Genomic DNA, 14,877 nt, shown 5'->3' on the forward strand with positions numbered 1-14,877 from the left:
GGGTCACAGAGAAGAAGTCATTGGCCCAAGGTCTCAGAGCTAATAAATGACCAAGAAGGGATTTGAGCCCAATCGGTTTCACTCTATAACCGCTTTCTTTTTTCTCCTCTCACTATTTTGCTTGCCTATCTGCAAGCGAGGCCTAAAGGAAATCAGCGTGCCAGAAAATAGAGACTCCTTACAGACTCTCACTGCTGGAGGCGGCACTGAGCAGTCATCCGCCTGCCTCTTGGTTCTGGATGAGGCCACAGGTAGATTCAGATTCAAAAAGATATTTATTGAGCTGTGGGGATTCTTCTGATTGCAAGAGACCGAAACTGAACTCAGACTAGCTTAAAGCAAAAAGGGAATATATTGGCTCAGATAACTGGGAAGTTTAAGGAGTGATGGGTTCAGGTATGGCTGGATCAAGGGGTCAAATGGTCAGGACACAGTCATCTCATGTTTGTTTTTCTCTCTGTTGGCTTCCTTCTCCTGTTGGCAGATTCTTCCCTCCTTTATACAAAGACAGCCACCAGCAGCACCACATTTAAACCTTGACCTCTTAGAAACCCAGAAGAAAGATTTTCTCTGTCCTAATAGTTCCAATAACATTCCTAAAGTTGGCTCTGATTGTCCCAGCTTGGGTCCCATGCACATCCAGAAACTAATCACTATGGCCAGGGGTGTGTGGGACTGTCCATGATTTGGCCTGGGCTACGTGCTCATCTTCAGAGTTTGAGAGTAAGGTGATCCCCAAATCTTATGGAGAAGAGCAGGAGGAGAGACAGTGGGACGCCGTGGCCAGAAGGGAAGACAACAGGCCCGGGCAGGTGAAACAGTTACCACAGGCCCTCCTGGCACACCAAGAACTGGGCCAGGCGTGCTGGGGACACGATGTCCTTTAATCCTCATGACAAGCTTAGAACACTATCTCTGCTTCCCAGGTAAGGAGCCAAGGCTCAGAAGGGCCCAGTGTCACGGCCAGCATCTCACTTCCAGGTGAGGAGCCAGCTCTCCCTGCCCAGAGGCACCCTGCCCTTAGGCGGTGGAGCTAGGACTTGAGCCAGACTCCGGTGACTGGAAGCACAGGGCCAGCCCTCCCTGTCCCACAGGAACCCCTCCACACTGGCGAGCTGCCTGAAACCTCTTCAGCACTTTGTTCCAGTCTCTTAACTTGCGGACCCCCGTCAGCGAGTTCTTTATTCCCACGAATGGTGCTATTAAACTAATGGCTCAGGGAGCTATCGGCTGGCCTTGGAGCAGCCACACATCCCTCAAGCCTGCCCCACGCTCTGCCTCCCAAAGACGCGCATGAGAAGTTCCAGGAGCTGAGCGAGGCCCGGGTGGAAACGCTTCCCGGCCACCATTTTATTTCAGGATGGCCAAAAGCACCACGCACCTTGAACCTGAGCTCTTGTGCAACGCCCAGCCCAGAGCTAAAGGCGGCCGGGGTCGGTTACCTCCCAGAAAAGCCCCTTGTGCGGGCCGTGGCAGACCTCCTTGGGCACAGAGCTGAGAAGCCAGGGTTGAAAGAGAGGCCCCTTTCTGTTTGGTCAATAAGCAGCTGTGAAGGATGCGTAGGTTGGAGCTAAATTTATTTGTTCCTTTCTTTCTCGGAACAGCAGCAAGGCGCTCCGGGTGCAGCTGTCTCCCTCTCCCGTGAGCCCTTTGCAGGCACCAGCATGCACAGAGGCCAGCTCTCCAGGACGCCGGGTCCTCTCTGGTTTGCTCCCTTCCCGCTGCGGGCAGGACTTCTAGCACCCCCCTCGAGGTCAGGGCTGGAATCCAGGGCCAGTGGGTAGAAATTTGGAGCCGCCTCCCAGACCCAGGGCGAAATCATCACCTCTGAAAAACAGGCGAGCTGCAGAACCTAAGCCACCCCGGCCTGGGGAAGGCAACTTGGGCCCCACCCTGGAAAACCACAGAAGTCCCGACCGCCTCTGCTTTCACTGCTCAGACCTGTGGGAAACTTGTAAGATACAAGCCGCGCGGGGAAGGGGGGGCCTCCTGGGAGGGGCCTTCCAAACAAAGCCGGCGGGTTTGGCACAGTCCTTTCCGGAATCCATCTGTTTTCGGAAAGCCTAGCTGCGGGCCCACCTCCAGCCAGGCCTCGAGCACGCGGGTCCAAGCGGTTTTTCAGAAGTGCTCTGTGAGACTTTCAAAAGGTGCCCACGGGTGGGGAAGTGAAAGGACGGGGACTGGGGGGGAAACTGCTTCTTGATTTCTAGCCTCGCTTGAGCGGCTTCTTGACGGTTACTGCTCCAGTTCTGCTGAGTCAGAAGCATCTCCCAGCTGCTCACCGGAAACACAGCTGTTAGGCGAAAATAACCACAGAGCCGAGCATTGTGCACCTTCCAGAAAAGAGGGCAGAAAACCTCAAAACAAAAGAGAAAAACACAAAACAATAGAAGAGGCGCTGTTAGAAACCCAGAAGGCGGCTTGCTCCCTTCGCCAAGCCCTGGCTCCCTCCTTGTCATCCACGGCTCGGAGATGGAGCAAATCCGGCAGCTTTTCCGCTGTAGCGGAACTAGCACTCCCCACCCCTCAACCCCAATAAACCGTTATGACCGTGTCCTAACCCCGAACCTGTGAATGTGACCTTATTTGGAAAAAGGGTCTTTGCAGATGTAATTAACTGAAGGATCCCAAGATGAGATCATCCTGGATGGCCTGTGTGGGCCCTCAATCCAATGGCAGGTGTCCTTATAAGAGTGAGGGAGGAGGGGGCCGGCCCAGTGGCGCAGCCGTTAAGTTCGCACGTTCTGCTTTGGCGGCCCAGGGTTCGCAGGCCCAGATCCCGAGTGCGGACATGGCACTGCTCGGCAAGCCATGCTGTAGGCGTCCCACACATAAAGTAGAGGAAGATGGGCACAGATGTTACCTCAGGGCCAGTCTTCTTCAGAGAAGAGGATTGGCAGCAGATGTTAGCTCAGGGCTAATCTTCCTCAAAAAAAAAAAAAAGGGAAGGAGGAGATTAGACACAGAAGAGAACATGCAGAGACGTACAGAGGCGAAGGCCAGGTGGAGACAGAGATAGAGGTTGAAGATACACAACTGCAAGCAAGGAACACCCAGGATTTGTCATGGCAGCTGCCAGAGATGAGTAGAGCCACCACGGCTTCCATTTGCCATGTCCTCCCCTGGCCACGCACTTCCCCTCGTCCAGAGTGGAAATATTCACAGCATCCTGGTTGCAAGGTGTCTTACTTGGACGTTGAGGTTCCCTTTCCCCCAGGGCTTCATTATTATCAGGAAGCAGGATGGTGCCTGAGGACCCCAGGGACCGGGGAGGAGCTGGGATCCCTCTTCTAGATAAGACTCTGCCACAGCCCAGGTGTGTGCCCTCATCCCCCAGTCACCGTCACTGAGGGAGCTGGGCATGGTGTGTTAGGAAACAGGCTCTGGGTTTGAAAACCAGCTCTGCCACTTACTAGCTTTCCAGATGTGGACTGGGGGGAGGTATTTAACCTCTCTGGGTCTCAGTTTCCTCATCTGTACAACGGGGAGATGACGGGAAAACTACGTACTATGACACATGTAGAGATGTTGAAAAGAACAATGATTGCTAATGCATAACAGAGTTTCTAAGGAAGTCAGGGAAGTTCCCAGAGGCCAAAAACAAAAAAAGGAAAGCAAGCCCAGAGCTGAGGGTGAGTATGGGAGTTCTCCACGAGGGGCCTGGGGACAGGAGGCACCTGGTCGCACAGGCTGCGAGCTGGGACTGGACAACCGTCACAGAGCTGGAGCTTCTGTGAGTTTGGGGCTTCCAAGAGCTTCCCCCTGACACATTATAAGGAGGAAGTGAGTTCGTACCTGCAAAGCTGTACTTGGACGAGGCCGTACTTGGTTGCTCTTATTGTCCTGTGCTTTACTCGAGTCCTAAATGTCCATGGGTTCTGGCAGTTCAGCATCTACGACAGTACAGCATCCAGTTTACCTTTAGGAAACCATCTCTCTTCCACCCCTGTGATCCAAGGAGGGTATACAAGGCAGGCCTGGCCAATCAGAGTCAGGGGTTAGTGCAGAGATGGGCGTGTGACCCAAAGTGGCCAAGCAGCGTGAATAGTCGCTGAAACTATTGGGAAAGAGAAATTGCCTTTCTCTGGCTCTACTGTACGAGCGGGCTATGAGCTTGGCGCTGCTGGAGGCTGACTTGGTGCCTCTTCAGGCAAGCCTGCCGGAGGGAGATGCCCAAACCGAGGGAAACAGTCCTGCTCCATACAATATCTTCTGCGATAGTCTCAGGGACTGAAGGAGGTAGGCATCCTATTATTCTCATTTTATGAGAAAAAACTGAGGCTTAGAGACATTTAATCAAGTGCTCAAAATCACACTGCTAATAAGTGGCTGGGCTGTGGTTTGAACGCAGAGCTGGGATCTGACCCACTTAGCCCTGGGAAGGAAAATGGTGATGTGGTTAGCATACCTAGGCTCTGGGTCATACTTTGGGAGAGTCACATAAATTTCAAGGCCTTGAGTGGCTCATCTACAAAATAGAAGAGTAGGTATATTTTTAAACTTTTAAACATTTGTATATGAGTACAAAGGTTACTATGACAATTAACCATGTATTTGCTGTCCATAAATAACATTTTGTCATACTTGCTTCAGAGATGAGATGCTTTCTGAAAAGCCGTACAGTTCCTTGTTTCTACATCTCGATTCTAGATTCTGAAATGCCAAGGCAGTCTGACTCTGGATAACTCGCATTAAGAAACAAGAATACAAATGTCTTTGATATTTACTCACATATTTATGATTTCCGGCATTCTTCATTCCTCGTGTAGATCTGAGCTTCCACCTGGTATCACGTTTATTCAACCTAAAAGAGAACTTCTTTTAATATTCCTTATAGTGCAAGTCTGCTCATAACAAATTCTACCTTCTTTTTTTTGTCTGAAAAACATTTTTATTTCACTTTCATGTTTTAAAGATATTTTCACTGGACATAGACTCTTGATTGACAGATTTTTTTTTCATTCAACACATTAAGGATGTTATTCCATTGTCTTTGGCTTACATTGGTTTTAAGGGGAAATCACTGGTAATTCTTATCAGTATTCATTTTACGTAACATATCTTTTCATCTTGGCTGCATTTAAGATTTTTTTCTTTATTGCTCATTTTAGGTAAATTCATTATGATGTACCTTGAGGTTGCTTTCTTTGTGTTTATCCTGCCTGGAATTTGTTAAGTTTCTTGGATCTGTAGATTTACAGTTTTTATTAGTTTTGGAACATCTTCACCTGTCATCATTTCAGGTATTTTTTCCACCCTCCTTTCCTCCTGGGACTCCAATTAAATGTAGGCTGCATCTAATCCTATTGCAGGGGTCCTTGATGCTGGAGTCATGTTTTTTCCTAGTCTTTTTTCTCCTTGTGCTACAATTCGAATAGCTTCTTTTATAATGTTATCATGTGTACTAATTTTTTTCTTCTGCAATCTTTAATATACTGTTAAGCCTATCCAGTGAAATTTTTGTTTTAGATATTGTATTTTTCCTTTCTGGAAGTTTCATTTCATTTTTTTTTTTTAATGTCTTCCACTGCTCACTATGTTCATGTTTTCCTTTAAATCTTTGAAAACATTTGCAATAGCTGTTTTAAAGTCCTTATCTGTTAGTTACATCATCTTTGTCATTTTGGGTCTGTTTTCATTGACGGATATTGCTCCTGGTAATGAGACTCATTTCCCTTCTTCTTTAGGTGTCTAGTAATTTTTTATTGGATGCTAGACATTGTTAATGTTATGCAGCTCAATGTCTGAATTTTGTTGCTTTCCTTTGAAGTTCACTTTTGGCAGGTAGTTAAGTTACTTACTGGTCAGTTTGATTTTTTGAGGCTTTTAAAAGTTTTCTTGGGCTGGATCTAGAGGAGCCTTTCTTCTAAGGCTAGTTTAGCCCTACCACTAGGATGTGACCTCACCGGGGACTCTAAGGAGACCCAGTCTACTTTCTAAAACTTGGGTGTCCCCAAGTCCCATGAGAGCTCTGGGAATTATTCAGCTTGTACCTCGCCAGGAGTTGTGCTTTGCCATCTACGCAACATTTCATCCAATGCCTAGCAATTCAGTATGTAACCAGAAACTCAAGGGGCTCCCTATACAGATTTCTGGCACTGTTTATCCATGTAGCACCTTCTTCTCTGGAACTTTGGCTCACAATTTCCAGCCTCTTCACCCTCCACATATTGATAACCCATGTCTCCTCCACTCAGAGAGGCCACCATTCTCTGCCCAGGTTTCTCCTCCCTGTGCTGCAGCCTGGAAAGCACTTCCAGGAAGAAAGCCAAGGTGATTGTGGGGCACACTTCATTGCCTGCCTTCTTTTAAGGTTCACAGTTCTGACTGCCTGTTGCCCAATGTCTGAAAACAGTTGTTTCATTGATCTTGCCCAGCTCTCTGGTTGTGTGTGGCTGGAAAACAAGTCTGGTACCAGTTACTTTATTATGGCCAGAGGCAGAAGTTGATTCTAACTAATTTAACTGGAAAAAAAGAATGCACTGTAAGGGCTTAGGGGGAATCACAGAATAGAAATAATAGCCAAAGACAGTCCTCAGAAGGGACAGAGGCCAGAGCAGCCCTGGAGACCCAGGGGAACTAGGAGATAGTCTCTTCAGGGCACAGATACCTGGACGAATGAGCTCTTGAAAGAGTTGTGGGGCCTTTCAAGACTCAGAGTGCTGGGAGGACGTGTGTGGCTTAGCCACAATTGTGGGCTTACCTCTTGGCCCCAAGAAGGCAAGACACTCTGATTAATGATACTACCACAATGCTATCCAATGGGGGTGTATAGATTGCCAAAACACAACTGGGTTGCTTTTCCCAGAAGAAAAGAGAATGGCTGCTAGGCAGGCAAAAACAACAGACACATTACACAACGTTTATGAGAGAACAAAATCTTTAAGTGGGGTTGGCTGTAAAACTCAGAGCCTTGCGATTTCTTTTGGCTGTTTAACCACTAGACCGCATAGCTGCCTTCTTTCCCCTAACATCCCTGCGTTCCCCTGCAACACAGAAAAAGTTACCTTGTGACAATTCCACATTATAGGCAGCATACAGACAGTACAAACTTTGCATCAGGCCAGAAACACCGGCTTAGGGCTCACTCAGAACAGATTCTCTGAGTCTGCCAATGTTCTAGGAAGACTTCCAGTGAATAAAACTCACTTACGGGTGAAAGGCAAGCTTGAACCTGTCTCCTGGGAACAGAGCAAGAAACAGAACGTGTCCATGCCCCTTCCTCTGCTCCTAACCACCCAGAGCTGGAAGCGCCTTGCCTGGGAGAGAATGCTTTGTGTTTCAAGAGTGAGTATGAAGTGGCTGCAGGCTAGTTTATCAAGTAGCTTAATTCAACCAAACATATAGACAAATGCACCGACGGGTAAGGGAACTGGATGTTCTTTGCCTGGATTGTTCTGAGGAAATTCCACCGCCCCCACGCTGCCTAGAGGCTAATCAGATACTGTGTGTGTGTGTGTGTAACTTCTACAAGCTCATCACCTGAGGTCCTTAAAATTTCCCCAAACATTACTTTCTTGTATGATCACACCCATTTCAGAGATGGGAAATCTGTGGTCCAGCACGTGGAACTGTGAGTCAGCGATAAAACCAAGAATCCAGTTCACGACTGCAGAGCAAAGCTGTCCTGATGTGGCTGGAGGACAATTTTGAAGGCAAGAGGGAGGGAGGGGTGAGATGAGAGGAGAGAAAGAAAAATGGACAAGTCTTCAAAGGTGCCCAGGGTTTTGGAGATTTAAGGTTTTGAGAGATGCTATTTGTACACAATCAAGATTTAAATCAAAATCACAGTCAAATAAAAGCACTTCACATCCCATAGCCAAGTTTCTCTCCAGCCTTGGTTTTTAGCTGTGTCCATCCTCTGGTTCAACTTAGAAAGAAACCTTTTCACTGTTTGTGGGGCTTTTTCTCTCCCAAGAAAGAAATCTTGGTACTTTCATGCTCATTGAGAAAAGGCCAAAATAAGGTTATAAAATTATTTCCTGGGAGGGTTTTAGTGACTTGTGTCTTGTTGTCTGCTCCATACGGTTCCAAAAAAAGATTACAGGGAGAGATGATGGAAGCCAAAATACCCAGAGGAAGGATGTCTCCCAGGCCAGTGGGAAAGAGATTTCAGGATTAGAGCAGCCTTCGGGGAAGTGTCTAGAGCCTGCGAGGTCTGTGAAGGGACAAATGATCGTGTTCGCCATTATATTTCGGACGCCAAGCACAGTGTCTGATTCACAGCAGGTGTGCAGTAAATGATTTGTTGAAGGAAAGAATGACCAAGTGAGTGAATGTGAATCTCCAGTCATTTCTACCCCACACATTCGCCAAAACAGACTCTCAGGCTTTTGCACATTTTTTCCATCCTTTGTTTTCCTGGCAATTGTCTTCTCACTCTTGAAGGCAATGGATCCTAACCTTTCGTGGGTCGTGAACCCTTCTGAGAATCTGAGGAGAGCAAGGGACCCTCTTCTCAAAAAGTGCACAGACGCGTACACACAATTTTGCACGTGCTTGCAAGTTGGGGGCGGATGTCCTGAACCTCGCCCGCAGGCCCAGGCTGACAATCTCTCTTCCCTTCTTCTTCCCAATGTCCCTCTCACTCTTCCTCACAGAGCGAGTTGCTTCTTCACTGGGTTCCCACAGCAATTTCTTTTTAGTTCAAAACAACATTTATTTTGCTCACACGTCTGTCATTTGGGAGGGCTCGGAGGGGCCCTCCCTGCTCCGCTGGGTGTCAGCTGGGCTGGCGTGAGGCTGGGGCTGGAAAGACCTAGAGAACTGGGAGCAGAAGTAGCTGAGGGACCTCGGGCAATTGGGCCCGTCTCTGTGTGGTCTCTCCACTCCCTCTCTCTGGCATGTCCAGAGCACTTGAAACATACTTCTCCTGTTACTTAACAGGCAACATTGTAGCGATTACTTATGCCCATCCCCGGGGATTGTGGTAATTGACTTGGTCTGCTTCACCTGCAACCCTGTAAACCCTTCAACGGATGAGGACCGTGACCTGTTCGTAGTTATTTCCCTAGGGCCCTAGCAGGTACTTTGCACGTAGTAAGCATTTACTACATGCTAGTTGGAATAGGTATGTGGGTTTGTCTTTATTTTATTATTATGCTCTGCTACATTTAAAAAAAAAGGATTGGAAGACGGCGCATTTACATACATCAATACAACAAAGTAAACATTTTAAAACAAGGAAATGGGGGCTAAGTGAATATAAAGGTAGGAAAATATGTTGAAATAAAAGATAAGATTGGTACCCAAAATATACACTACAGATTTCTATAGCATTACTGGCAGTGGCCCACAAACCTGTTTGAGCATCCTGGTAGTAACAGCAAAGAGGGAAATATAATAGGTTGTAAAATTCATGGCGTTAGATATAAGCAAACCAATTGCTTAGGAAAACACAGCTTTTACTTGTAACAGGCTGTATAAAATTACAACTTCCCTGAAATAAAAATGATAGCAAGGTGATACAACGAGTTCTCTATAATGTCCCACAATGCAGGTTAAAGGAAGGTCAATCCAAGCAAATCCGTAAGTGGCCAAATCAAAGGGATTAAAGGTTGCAATTCTCTGAGAGTCTGGTTTTATCCCAGGAACAACGTAAGACTATTTGGTCCAGCTTTTTCTAAAGGGCGTGTGAGGGAACACCATTCCTGGGGAAGCTCTGCCCACAAAGGGCTCTGTGGTCAAGGGAAGGTGAGAAACCCACCCACGTCTTCCTCCTGGAACTTCACAGTGAACACTCGCATTTTAAAGGCTCTGAGAAGTCCTGCAGTAAAGAAACTCAGCATTTCCCAAGCTCCTTTGACTACTGTTGTGCAAGAACCCAGGAACAGTCTCCAAATGGGACGTAGGTTCCACTGCTCCTTCTGTGTAAGAGCTTTTCCTTCTCGTAAGAACAGAAGGGATTAACAGACTATTATTCTTAAGCAAGGTATGCCAATCCTCTTTCCTTTGTCCTTTCTTTAAAGGGCTTAGAAAGGAGACAAAATAATATCTGCAAATCTCCTGCCTAAAGTATCTTTGTTTAAAATCCTTTTTACTTGCTCTTTTTTATAGATATGACTCCAGAAAAAGAAAAAAAAAAGATTAGGGAGAAACTTGTCCTTCCAAATTCCAAATAAAGCAGAAGAAAGATGTGGTTGAACGTCCTGGAGAGCCCACAATTTCTGCCCCCGGGAAAATCAAAAGGGGTCAGCCCGAGCCTTTGCCTTGCTGGCCGCCTGTGTCGATGTCAGACACGTCCCCTCGGTTATCCATAACGCTGATCGCTAAATGAGCAATATTTCTTCAGACTAGCAGAAAACTAAAGAGTGGCACCTTCAGCAGATGGCCGGGAGCAGCAAGGGCAATAACTGTCTATTTGTTTTGGCATCGCGGAGGAAAAGAAAGAGAGGGTGTGTGTTACCCTTTGTCCAGTTCCTGTCCCTTGGTAGACTAGCATTTCCATCTCAAAAGAATCAAAGTGTGATCTAGTTCAGAACGGGAAAGCACGCCTCGTTTTGGCAGGCCACAGAACAACCCTAGAGTCTTTTCTTCACAAAGCACTCGTTAACATCCTGCTTAATATTCTATGGAACACACCGCAGAAAACTGATTAAATGAACGAAGGGATGGCAGAGTCTTAGGTCAGTGATTCTCAAACGAGGTTCCATGGAGAACCAGTGGTTCCCACAGTGTCTCAGGAGCTGTTGAGAGAGGGGAAGAAGCCCTTTGCAGGCAGAGAGCTGAGCCCTTGGACCCAATTCAACCACAGCAGTTTCTCTTTTATCTACCTAAGATCGTGTTTGGGGGAAAAAAAAATCTGTTACTTAAAATTAGAAAATGTTTGAGAACCACTGCTTTAAACAGAGCTCCACCACATTATTTCTCACAGTTGAAATTCTGATAAGAATTGAAAAGCAGACAGTTTTAGTTATATTCATAGCAAGAACCTGGGTGGCAGAAATTTAATTTTTTTTTATGAAAAGTAGAGCCATGGCAAAACATACAATAAACAAAGAACATATTTGCAGCCACATAATGAATAAAGAGTTAATATTCTTCAGTTATAAAACGGTCCTACAAATTAAGAAGAAAAAGACCCATAACCCAGGAGAAACATGGGCCAAGGCTACAGAATTCACAGAAGCAGAAATGCAAATGGCCAATAAACATATGAAAAGATGCTCAGGCTGGCTTGTCAGGGAAATGCAAATGAGAACAATGAGATACTATTTTTTACCCATCAGATTGGCAAAAATGGAAAATATGTGTAACATCCAGAGCTGGCGAGGGTGTAAAGACTCCATTTCTCTCGAACACCATCGGGGGAGGACCGTACATTATTATAACACTGTGGAAAATCAACTGTTGGTATTTTTGAAAATTAAAACTGTGGCCTGGCACTCCCACTTCTGGGAATATATCCACGAGAAAAGAAAATGCCAGTCTATAAAGACAGAAATACATCAAGAAGTTTACTGCAGCATCATTTGTAATCGTTAAAAAAAAGGACCTGGAAACAATGTAAATGTACATTAACAGGGAAATGGCTGAACAAATCATGATATATTTATATTAAGGAATACAGTGCAGCTATTAAAAATTTTAAAATCAATCTGTGCATATTGACTGGGAGATATGCCCACAACACCTTGTTAAATGGAATAAAAGCAAGCGTGATCCTATTTTTATTGAAAAAAATTAAAAGACCAAAAAAAAAGTCACACCCTGTAAATGGGTTTCTACATGTTTTTATAAATAAAGAAAACAGTAGGGAAACATTTAGACCAATTGTTAACAGCGACTGCATCTGGGAGCTGGACTGGAAAGGAGTGGAGAGACTATTAATTTTATTTGAGACATTCCTTTATTATTTGAATTGTTACAAAGGATATGTACTACTTTCGTAATTCAAATGATCAGAATTTTTAAAAGCAGAATTAGGAAAGGAAATGCAAAGCAAATGAAATTACTTTGACAATCAGCAGAAGGCAGGGTGGGGCTGGCCTCCTCGTATGGAATCTTAAAGCACTGAACCCAAGGGGTATCCACCTAATAGAAGGCACCCCAGCTACATGTGGGGGCGGGTTGAAGAAGAGCCCTGCGATAGGGCCGACCTTTTTCTTGAAAACCAATTCGGACTCTCCTCTAATACATGACATAGGATGGATTGATGCCCCAAGGTAAGATGCTATAGAACAGGGGTCAGCAAATTCTTTCTATTAAGGCTAAATAGTACATATATTAGGGTTTATGGGCCATCCGGTTTGTCACAACTACTCAACTCTGTGTTGTTGCACTCCAGCAGTCATAGACGATATGTAAATGAATGAGCATGGCAGTGTCTCAATAAAACTTTATTTATAAAACAGGTAGTGGGCTGGATTTGACCCAGGGACTACTGTGGTATTCTGTTATGTCAGCCTGAGCAGACTAAGACAGGACTATTACAAATAATGCCGCTGTGAACCTTCCTGGCTGTGTCCTTTGGTGCACATATTTATGCATTGCTATGGAGCATATTCCCAGAGTATGTGTGTTACATTTGGCTTTAGTAAATACTGCTAAATAATCTTCCAAAGTAGTTCAACTAATTTCCACTCCTACCTTCAGTGTAGGAGAGTTCCAGCTGCTCCAAGCATTGCCACGTTTGGTATTGACAGGTTTCTTTTCTTGCAATTTTAGCCATTCTTGTATGTCTGTGAAAAAGTTCAAAAATCTTAGTTGTTCAGCTAAAAGTTTTCACATGTATAAAAATTCTCATTGTGGTTTGAATTGCATTTCCTTAATTACTAATGATGTTGACCCTTTTGATAGATTTATTTGTCATTTGGATTTCTCTCCTGTGAAAAGCTTTTTCATATGTTTTCCCCATTTTTCAAAAACTTGGGTCATTGGTCTTTTCCTTATTGACTTACAGAAGTTCTTTAAATATTCGGAATATGAGTCTTCTGTTGATACTTTTATTCCAACTATCTTCTCTCACTCTGTGGTTTGCATTTTCATTCTCTTAGTGGAGTTTTTGATGAATGAAAGTTTTTGATTTTAATGAAGTCCAACTAATCAGTTGTTTTCTTTAAGGTTCATTGTGTGTGTGTGCATCCTGTTTCAGAAATATTTGCTAAAGAAAAACTGTTTTCTACTCCCAACAGTTCTGACACCAGAAGTGTGGGGTTTTTCCCCTGCACAAACCAACTTTCCAACTTTCTGGACGCCAACTGAGTGTCCTATAATTTACTTCATTTCTGACACTAACTGCTCGCAATTAACATCAGACTCCACAGGTTAAGGGCTCAGCCCCACAAGACTGCCCCCGCTCAGATGCCTGTTGCAAATAACGGGTCTCCAGGGTCCCCACATTTCTTCTGACTTGGCTAAAGGTCAGGAGTTCCCACACCGTCGGGGAAACATTTACTTCTATTTACCAGTTTATTATAAAAGATACAGATGGACAACCCGATGAAGAAGTCCATAGGGCGAAGTCCGGAAGGGTCCCCAGCACAGGAGCTTCTGTCCTCGTGGAGCCAGGGTGCACCATTCTCCAGAACGTGGATGCATTCACCAACCCAGAAGCTCCCCAAAACCCACAGTTTAGGGATTTTTATGGAGGCTTCATCATGTGGGCATGATTGGTCATTAACTCAGTCTCCAGCCTCTCTCCTCTCCCTAGAGGATGGGAGGTGGGGCTGAAAGTTCCAAGCTTCTAATCATGGCTTGATCTTCCTGGAGACCAGCTCCCATCCTACAGCTGTCCAGGAGCACACCCAGAGTCACCTCATTAGAAAAAAGGATGCTCCCAGGATCCCCTGGGAAATTCTGTGGGATTTAGGAGCTCTGTGTCAGACACTCCCGTCACCCTTGCCACTCAGGAAATTCTAAGCATTGTAGGCACTCAGTTCAGGAACTGGAGTCAAAGAGCAAGTATCAGGATAAAGATGTTGCTCACACCCTTCTCACTCAGGATGTTACAAGGGTTTTAGGAGTTCTGTGTCAGAAACCAGGGGGGGAGACCAAATATATCTTTCTTATTGGGCCACTTTGCTATCCTACAGTCATGAAGATGTTCTCTTCTGTTATCTCCTAGCAGCTTTTTGTCTCACTTTGCATATTTGAGTCTCCAACCATCGTAATAATCTCAACCAGGAAGGTTTAAGAGTAGGCATTACCCATCGCAATATTTTCAGTTCCGCGTGGTCTTCCGGAACCATGCCAATGGCCATCAAGAAGTGGGGTTTATTTCCCCTTCCCTTCAACCCGGGCTTGCCTCTGTGATTGCTTCAAGAGAATGCAGCAGAACTGACAACAAGACTTCCCAGGAGAGGTCAGAGAAAGTGAGGCGGCTTCCACCCGGCTTTCTCCCTTTCTCTCGGGACACCTGCCTTGACCACCACGTGAGAAGTCCAGCTCCCCTGGAGCCACCATGCTGGAGAGACCATGTGGGGAGACCACACTGAGATATACTGTGCACCCAGGGGGTCCAGCGGTTCCTGCCCCCAGCTGTACAAGTTTTCTCAGTCCAGGTGCCAGACGTGAGCATGAAGACACCTTCCAGATTGCCTCTGCCTTAGCCACGTGAGATACCCTGAACCAGGACTGCCCAGCCGAGCTGCTTCTAACTCCCTAGCCTGCAGAAACTACGAAAGATAATCGACGCCTGTTGTGTTAAGCCACTTTGGTTAAGGCTCATTTGTTACGCAGCAATAGATGACTGGAACGGCAAGAAAGCAGGGACCCATCTTCCCAGACTCTAGTCTGGCACTAGTTTCACTGGCAGAACCAACCCGTGGACTGGGCTGGGCGGGTTTCCACCCCCGTCTTATTTCAGAGCTGTGTTTTCAACCCCCAAAGGCAAAGGAAGCTTTGATTCTCCTTGTCCAAGTCTCGTCTTAATCTGCT

General features: G+C 45.7%; 1 long non-coding RNA gene across 2 annotated transcripts; it reads right to left on the reverse strand.

Annotated features, from left to right (window-relative positions):
* Window positions 1-256: 256 nt before the first annotated feature.
* LOC106839781 (uncharacterized) lies at window positions 257-12,864 on the reverse strand. Of its 2 annotated transcripts, none has more exons than XR_011505662.1 (4): window positions 12,589-12,864; window positions 4,732-4,804; window positions 3,796-3,893; window positions 257-2,922 (listed from the first exon to the last, which is right to left on the reverse strand). It is a non-coding gene; the product is annotated as an uncharacterized lncRNA (long non-coding RNA). The 2 variants fall into 2 exon arrangements; XR_011505663.1 differs by having other exon boundaries at window positions 257-2,926.
* Between the last annotated feature and the right edge of the window lie 2,013 nt (window positions 12,865-14,877).

Source organism: Equus asinus, chromosome 8 (genome assembly GCF_041296235.1).
Source record: "Equus asinus isolate D_3611 breed Donkey chromosome 8, EquAss-T2T_v2, whole genome shotgun sequence".
Taxonomy (NCBI): domain Eukaryota; kingdom Metazoa; phylum Chordata; class Mammalia; order Perissodactyla; family Equidae; genus Equus; species Equus asinus.